This window comes from Rhinolophus sinicus, chromosome 2 (genome assembly GCF_057876585.1).
Source record: "Rhinolophus sinicus isolate RSI-liver-muscle chromosome 2, RSI-T2T, whole genome shotgun sequence".
Classification (NCBI taxonomy): domain Eukaryota; kingdom Metazoa; phylum Chordata; class Mammalia; order Chiroptera; family Rhinolophidae; genus Rhinolophus; species Rhinolophus sinicus.
In genome coordinates, this window is record NC_142502.1 from 162,745,293 (window position 1) to 162,754,851 (window position 9,559).

Sequence of the window (9,559 nt, forward strand, 5' to 3'; positions counted from 1 at the left end):
TCCAGTAGGCAAATCAATTGTCTCGATAGCCTCAGCTTCAAAAGTAGGTGGGTTTCTGGAATCAATGCAGGTTACTATAGTATAGTTTTGTGGATTTTGAAAGTTTGTTTACACTCATAGAAAATAGAAATGATAATAGTCTCCTATTTATAGGCAAAAACAGGCCAAAGAAGTTAAGTGGGCCCTATTACATTTTTCTGTCATGGATGACAGAATGAGCCTGTAAGTATCCATCTATAATTCCAAAGTCACCCCACAGATGGAGCATGTTTATACTTATATGATTACGAACCAAATTATAATCACATTGAAGAGGTCCTTCAGCAAGGGAGATAATATTAGGAGATGACATCTGAGAATTTCCATAATGGGTTGGTGCATTTTCAAATAGAAAACAAATATATCAAGATGCTCCAATTTTGTCACCAGAAGTGGTAGTTTGACTAATGCTAACCACAGAACTATTTAGACCATTTACTATAATCCAGTTGTAAATAATTTTAGGCTGTCTTTAATTTTTTTTTCCACTTGGAAAACAGAGAACATTTGTAGTAACTAAATGCTGGCCTTAAAAATTACATATCCATATCTTATTCCCTGGACCCTATAAATGTTACTTTATTTGGAAAAAGCGTTTTTTGCAGATGTAATTAGGTTAAAGATACTGAGATGAAGACATTATCTGGGATTATCTGGGTGAGCTCTAATCTAGTGACAAGTACTGACACACATAGGAGAAGACAGATACAGAGGAAAAGGCAATGGGAAGATGGGGACAGACAATAGAGTGATGTGGCCACAAGCCAAGGAAGCAGGTGACCACTAGATGCTAGAAGAGGCAAGGAAAGGGATCTCTTTTGAAGCCTCTGCAGGGAATATAGCCCAGCTATCTGAAATAATACATTTCTGTTGTTTTAAGACACTTAGTTTGTGGCACTTTGTTACAACCGCCCTAGGAAACTAATACAGCTGTTTCAAATGATCTTTCTTTTTGTATTAGTTTGCTGGGGCTGTCATAACAAAGAACCACAAACTAAATGGCTTAACCAACAAAAATTTATTGTTTTCCAGTTCTGAGGTTGGAAGTCCAAAATCAAAGTGTTGGCGAGATTAGTTCCTTCTAAGGGCTATAAGGCAGAAAGATGAGGCTTATGTCTGAGGGATATTATTATAATTTGAACTCCATAGGCTGGCAGCAAACCTTGAGGATTGCAGAAAACATATTTGCTGATCTAAATCTTATTAAGTTCGGCTGTTTATAACCTTTTACTTTATATTTCTGCATTTTAATGCTTTATCTTGCATGATGTTTCTTCCAACCATTGTTCTGTAAGCATTGTGTGCCCAGGACTTTGAGGAGGCAGAATAAATTGGGGAAGGAAAAGAAGTAAGATTATAGAGGGTCGCTGTAGCAGTGTTTGCCCTTACAAACTGTACAATCTAGTTTCTGAGATCACTAGGGATAATAAGTGCTCTTTTCCTCCTTTACAGGCTTTCTGATCGCTCATCTGAATTCGAATGAAAACAGTTTTTTGCTTTTTTTTTCCCAAAGGTTTTATTAAGCCAGAGGGACTATTACTTTGTACATGGTTATGTCTCTAGCCTGACTGGACTATGATTGATGCCCTCATTACATCTCATTAGTATTCGTGGTGGTGCTGGTATAGCTGTTAAGAGTGAAAGCCTGGGGAAGAAAAAACAAAAACAGAAAACTCCAAGAATCTTAGAGAAAGCTAACCCCTTCTTCCTTTCTTCTTCCTGTTTAAAGTTGACACAAAACTTTGATTTTGAAGCTATTTCAAGAGAGGAACAAAAAAAAAACACACACAAAAAAATAAGCACACAGACAAGAAGTAAAATGGAAACAGAAAAATAGATTCAACATAAATAATGTATGCTCCAATAATTTTGTAGAGAATTTGTAATTCCAAGTGATATAAATTGGCTTCAGCATCTTTCTTCATTTCTGCGGCCCAGATCTTTCTGCTTACTACTGGAATATATAGTTGGGGTATTTAACACCTCTTCATTTCAAAATGGAAATGAAAAGAAGCTGCAGATTTCTCCTGTACTCCAAGGAGAGCAGAAGAAGCATTTATTGTTTGAATTTCCTTGATTCCTTTTTTGCATGTCACACACTGCTTAATTATGTATTGCTTTCTGTCTCATAAGGAATCGTTTCAAATAACACAGTGGCCCATGTTAAGGAAATGATTCATCTTCCTAATGTATTTGAAAATATGGTTTGCAGCACTATTTTAGAAGCTGCATTATAAGTCTCTGCTATGCAAAACATCTTTGGAGGCTAAAATTAATGTCCACAAGAAGCTTATGCAACAGGAAAAATGAACACAGGGCAAAGCAAAGCAAAAATAAACCCCTCCTCCCTGACTCTTCTGCAGTCAATGAGACGGCAAATTTAACATTCTCAGATACTCCCAGACAGATGAAGGCTTTTGTGCATCAAAAAAGTGGTGGTGGTGGTGGGGGGGACAGCCTGAATACACCAGAGAAGTCTTTTAGTTCCTGTTTTTCCTTTCCTGCCTCTTTCTACAAATTCTCTTTGTGTGATGTAGGGATTGTATATCTCTAGTAAGATGAAGAAAAAAGAACATTTTTATGCCAATATTTAATCTCAGAAAATTATAGACCACTGAATACAGAGTGGTGACCTATACATGTATTTGAGTTAATGAGTCAATTCTCTTCACAAAGTCCAGAGTAAGTAGAAAGTTTATGGAGGTCCAACAACTGAAAAGGAAACTTAGTGATCACAATAATTTTTATTCCTTACACAAATGAATACTATTTGCTTTTCCAAATAGTAATCTCATATCTAACTAGCAATTGTATGTACAAAGATGATTTATTCCAAGTATAATAAACAAAACATTGACTTTCTCTAATTCTGTCATATGACACTATATTTTGTAATGATGAGAATTGCAATTGGAACATAGCTGAGCTTTTTTTTTTTTTTTAGTCTTATGATTTTTATATTTAAGTGGGAACCTGGGGGATATTGACAAAAGTTAAAATGAAAAGCCCTGTAGGAACAGCAGGGAAGGAAATCAGACACATAGTAGAACCTCTAGACATAGTTTGAAGAAAAAAAAGAAAAAAAAATGGTAAGCACCCAAATGCTTTTCTGAATAAGAGGCATCACAAAATGAGTCTTCACTTTTTTAAAAACAAAAGTCACACTTTTACAAGTGAGATCATGATAAGGTTTTATATCAAGATGTCAAGTGTAGAAACATTTACTATAAAGGAACCTCTGTGAAAAGTGAGATTCAGGCAGAAGAAGAAAGGGGAAATCAGAAACAGAAAACAGGAAGTAAGAAGCTGAAAAATGGAAATGTGACAACAATCAATTAATAGGAAGCCAATTTTGCAGTCCCTAGAGTCTTCGAAGTATTGTCGGAAGATATACCCTTTCCCTATGTTTATTCTCTCACAATTTTTTCAAACCTGCTCTCTGATAGTAATAAGGCTTTTTGTTATTTCTTTCTTGCTTTCAAAATACTTTTATTTACCTTATTTATCACAGTGACATTAGGTTTTCAAAGGTAGATAATACTACTATTTTACAGTTGAGTTAAATAAGGCTTAGATAGGTTAAGTGTCTACAGATAGCAGAGCTAACTCTTGGTTCCCATCTTTATCGAACTTCATTATGCATCTGTTGCTGTGTAACTAATTTTCCCCAAGTGACTTAAAACAGCACTCAAAATTTATTATCTCAAACAGTTCCTGTGGGTAAGGAATTTGGGGGAGTGGCTTAGCTGGGTGTTCCTGGTTCAGTGTCTCCCATAAGTTTGCAAACTTGGTGTTGGCTATAACTGCAGTCCTCTGAAGGCTTTCATAGTGCTGGAGAATCCACTTCCAAGATGACTCACTCATGTGGCTGTCAAGCTGGTGCTGGCTGTTGCAGCAGGCCTTAGTTATTCTCCTTGTAAACCACTACATAGGGTCTTCTCAACATGGCAGCTGACTTCCTGAAAAAAAGTGCTCCAAGGACAGAAGCGACATGTTTTGGCCTCACCTTGGAAGTCATTCCCCACAATTTTTGCAATATCCTATTTGTTACATAGGCTAGTCCTATTCCATGTGGGGTGGATGGTGGTGGTACAAAAGAGTAAAATCGTAGGGGCAGGGGACCACTGGAAGCCATCTTGAAGGTTGGCTGCCACACCAGGTGATAAAATTTACGTTATGATGCTCTCCCATCCTTTTTTACTTTTATTTCTATGTTTCTGTTTAAAACTTTATAGTTATTTGGGTGATGATTTATTTGCCTTGCTTCTTTACCACTTATCTTATATAGACACACTAAAATGTAAGGTCCCTGAGCATAAGCACTGGAACTTCCATCTATTAGCTGTTTACAGATCAGATTATAACAGTTTGAGAATAATGGTTTCCCCATTGACCCTGAGTAAATGAAGAACTAAATGCGTAAGTAAACTGATGAAATGAAGATATCTAATTTGTCAACAGATGTGCCAGGATCAGGTTTATAATGATGGACTTCCAGATTTCAAGTCAAAAGTGCCAGAATTTATTGCCAGGAGGAAGTTCCCAAAGCAGATTAAGTCAGATTTGCCTACAGTCTTAAAACCCTCATACAAGCAGCTTCTTTACTGTCTCTTTTAGATTTACTAGTCTTCCTGTTATGGATAATATTAGTGATTTCTGCATGAAAGTCATGTAAGATAGTGATGACACAGTAACATAGTAAAACTAAAATGTTCCAGAGGAAAATAACCAGAAAATGTTTATTTTCTTTGAATCAGAAACTTATTAAAACAAGTACAATATATTGACTTACAGAATTCATTCTCATAGAAAAATTAAACTGAGTTTAGGTAGTTTAAGATGCTTTGGAAGGCTGTGTATTATGAGAACTAACTGCTAGAAGGAAGTTAAGAGACTTTTTTCTCTTCCTAGAAATAAAGAAAATAACCCTTTCCCAGATCCACATCTTCATGTTTCAAAACATGGCCCTTTTTCTCCAAAGTAGATTCTTCTTGATAAAGCAGGGTTGGTTTTGATGAAGAAAAGGCAAATAAGCATACTGGGAAGAACAAAGAAACAGAAAAAGCGAATATTTTAAAATAAAAAAAATGAAGATGTTAAAAAATCACCAATAATGTCTTTTAGCAAACTATTCACAGAAGTTTTCTCTCCATTCCATGCTCCTGCAGTGGATCACTGCCTTAAACACAGGCTTAAAACTTGGAGATCACCAAGGCCATCACATACGAATTTACTAATCCCCCACCCAACAGCATATATGCACATTTATTTTGTTTTAAAACAGTTTTACTGTTGTATAATTGACTTACAACAGATGCACATATTTAAAGTGCATTTTGATATGGCTAAAATTAGCCATATTTACATATATATGTATATATATATATATATATATATATATATATATATACACACACACACATATATATATATCTGTAAGTATATATATATATATATATATATATATACTTACAGATATATATACATATATATATATATACATATATATATATATATATCTGTAAATATATATATGTAAAATTATCCCCAGAAGGAGACAATGGCCATGGCCATAACTCCCCAAGTTGCCTTTGTGTTACTTGTTAATCTCTCATGTGTCTCCCACCCTTCTCACTGCCTGAACCTCAAGCAACCACTGATCTGCTTTCTGTTACTCTAAATTCGTTTTAATCTTCTGGAATTTTATATAAGTGGAAGGTATCATACAGTATATACTATTTTTTTGGTCTGGTTTCATAATATAATATGATTCATATAATATGCTTATATATATTATTAATATATACTATAATTATTTGGGGATTCATTCATGTTGTTGCATTTTTCAAAAATTGATTCATTTTGATTGCTGAGGAGTACTTCATTGTATGGATATACCATAATTCGTTTATCATTCACCTGTTGATAATTTGTGTTGACTCCAGTTGTAGGTTATTACAGATAAATCTGCTATGAACATTTGTATTTAAGTCCTTGTTGAGCATATGATTTCATTTATCTTGGGTAAATGCCCAGGAGTGGAATGGCTAAGTCTATTGGCAAGTATATGGTTACTTAAGAACTGCTGCTTTGTTTTCCAAAGTGACTGTGCCATCCTACATTTCCACTAGTAGCATATCAGTGTTACGGTTCCTCCAAATCCTCACCAACACTTCGTAGGGTCAGTCTTTTTTTAATTTTAGCCATTCTATTAGGTGAGTAGCAGTGTGTCATTATGCTTTTAGTTGGCATTTCCCTGGTGACTAGTGATGTTAAATATATTTCTGTGTGCTTATTTGCTATCCATATATGTTTCTGGAAAAAAAAATCACTTCAGATTTTTTGGCCCGATTTAATCATCTTTTTTATTATTGAATTTTAAATGTTTTCTAAAAATATATTTTGAGTACAACCTCTTTATCTGATACATGATTTGAAAGTGGTTTCTCCTAGTATATGGCTTGTCTTTTCATTCTCTTAACAGTGTTTTTCAGAAAGCAAGAGTTTTAATTTTTGATGAAATACAATCTATAATTTTTGTTCTTTTATGGATCTTGCTTTTGAAAAATTGATTTTCTAATACAAGATCACAATGAAGGATACTTTTGCTGATTATAGAATTCCAGGTGCACAAATTTTTTACACTGTCAGCACTATAAAGCATGTCTCCTAGGCCCTCACTCCTCTGGATGATTTAAGGTTTTCTCTTTACAGTTGATTTTAGGCAATTTGATTACGATGTGCATACCTTGGTATAATTTTCTCATGTTTCTCAGTCTTGAGCTTCTTAGATCTGTGCGTATATAGTTGTCATTATATTTGGAAAGATTTTGGCTACTAAATTTTTAAATATTTTTCTGTCTCCACCCCATTTATACCTTTCCTTTAGGGCCTCCAAGTATATCTTCTTTTGCCTGTTTCAGTTTTAACATTTCAATAATGTTTATGTATTTATAACTTCTTTGTATGAATCAGAAGAATACTACTACTAAACGCATATATAGCTGCTTAAAAGTGTGCACAGCTCACTGATGATATGTTCTTTTGCTTCCTTTTAAAATCAGTTTTCTCTCTCATTTGGCTTATGTCTATTGCTATGCATTCAACTTCACTATTTTTCTACTGTGATATCTAATTTCTTCTTAATTCCATCAAATATTTTTTCTCACCTATTGTAGTTTTCATTCCTAGACATTTGATTTATGTATGTTTTAAAACATTCCATTTCTCTACTTAACTTTTTGAACAAATAGAATCAAGTTATAATAACTATTTTAAAGTCTTTGTGAATCCTAACATCTTTGTTAGATCTGAGTTGATTTTAATTGTTTTTTTGTCGTTGTTGTTGTCATTGTTATTGGTAAATATTTCCTCCTCCTTTGCATACCTGGTGATTTTTATTTGATGCCAGTGACTGTGAATATTACCTTGTTGAGTGCTGGATATTTTTGTATTCATGTAAATATTTTGAACTTTGTGCTGGGAATCAGCTAAGCTACTTTGAAAGACTATGATCCTTTTGAATCTTGCTTTTTCTTTTTGTTAGGTGAGATGAGAACTGTCTTATTCTAGGACACGGTTCTTCAGCTTTGACATTATTGATATTTGGAGCTGGATCATTGTGGGGTGCTGTCCTATGCTTATAAGATGTTTAGTAATAGTCTTGGACTCTACTTATCTAATCCCAGAGCACCCTCCACCTCTAGTTTGACAACCAGAAATTTCTCTGAATATTTCCAAATGTCCCCTGGTGTTCAAAATTATCTCTGTTTGAGAAGTACTGGTTTAAAGCTAATTCCTACACTCTACTGAAGCAAGACCTTTCTGAGTACCCTATCAGAGCTTTGTGAATTGTAAGGTTCTCTTCTTGATGGCAGGAGCAGGCACCGTTCTCAGCTTTGGCAAGTATCAGACACTCTTCCCCCTATTCTTTTCAAATGTTCTTTTCTTGGCTTCGTGTTAGTTTCTTCATTTTCATGGGCAAATCCACACTCTGCCTGAATACTTGGGGAACCTCTGCAGATTTCCAGTGTTTGTTCTTTGTGTAGTTCTTTCTCCTCTGATTTTCTGTCCTGCAAATTCTAACTACATTTGTCTCCTTATTCTCAGCTCTGTCTTTTCAACTCATAGTTTCTGATAGGTACCTTTTCCATATATGGTAACCCAGAAACTCTCTCAAAGCAGAAAGCTTGCATCCTTGTAAGTCTCAACCTGTTTGTTTTCCATCATCTATCTGGGATCATTGAACTTCATTATCTAATGTCCAGTGTCTCATTTTATTGTGTGTGTTTGTGTATGTGTGTGTGTGTGTATATATATATATATATATATATATACACACACACACACACACATATATATCTGTGTTTATATGTGTGATTTTAGGTATTTCAGGCAAGAAAGTAAGTTTTATCCTTATTTTTTAACCTTGGTCTGAAATGGTTGTCTCGCACATATTTTCTTTAACCATGACTATATTATCTATTTTATTCCCACTCAAAATTTTGATTCAGCCATCTTGTTTTTCTTCTGTTCTCATTAGCTGATATTTTCATGATAAACCACTAGATAATATCTGGATTTTCAGAAATATCTATGTGATAGTTATTAGTATGTAGCTTTTATTAAAGTCACAGGCCTGGATAAGATTACCTATGTAAAAAATAAAGATAGAATTGAGAAGATGACAGAAGTTATTCTGGTCTGTGTGATTTAAATTAATGTGTTTTATATAAATCATATCACATATATTTACATGCAAAATAACCTGAGTTGTATATGCTTAGCCCCCTTTTGAGCCTGAACAAACTTTGAGTACCAGGACTATGGCTTCTCTACCATCTGTCATCCCAGTATAATGAGGGAATTGATGATGAGTGGTAAATGGAGCATAGAGGAAAGAGGGGAGAAGTGAGGAAACAAGTTGAAAACATGCTGTTTCACCTTGTCCTTACTGTTTTATTCTGCAGTCAGTTTGAATTATTGCAATCCTAGTCCACCATAATAAATAGATAATTGTTTGCTTTATATTTATCAAGAAATAAAGTTCAATTCTCACTGAACAAAAGAAATATTTAGGTGGACCTTTTAGTTGGTTGTGTGTCTTCAAAACATTAAGGCTTCCATGTGTATAAGTTTACTCTAACCAGGACAAATTATATTTGTATACAGTGCTATGAAATAATTCCTTTGAACTTTATGGAATATTGTTATCTGGATCTATTGTTATCTTATTTATATAGTAAAGATTATATATCTTTACTATATAATCCAAATATTGTTATAATATTTGGATGATATAGTAAAACTGAAAAAAAATTCTGCTTGGTCTTCTTACAGATGCTCTGTAATGGCAAAACCAAATGCACATATCAATATGGAAAGTCATTAAAAAAAAATATTGTTTTAAAAATTCCAGTCTTGCCTGGACAGAGGTCCAAATTTGTTTAGTGAATGCTTTGATAATACTACCAAGAGGCTAAGAAGCAAGGAGTCTGCTGCAACCTTGGATTATGAGAAC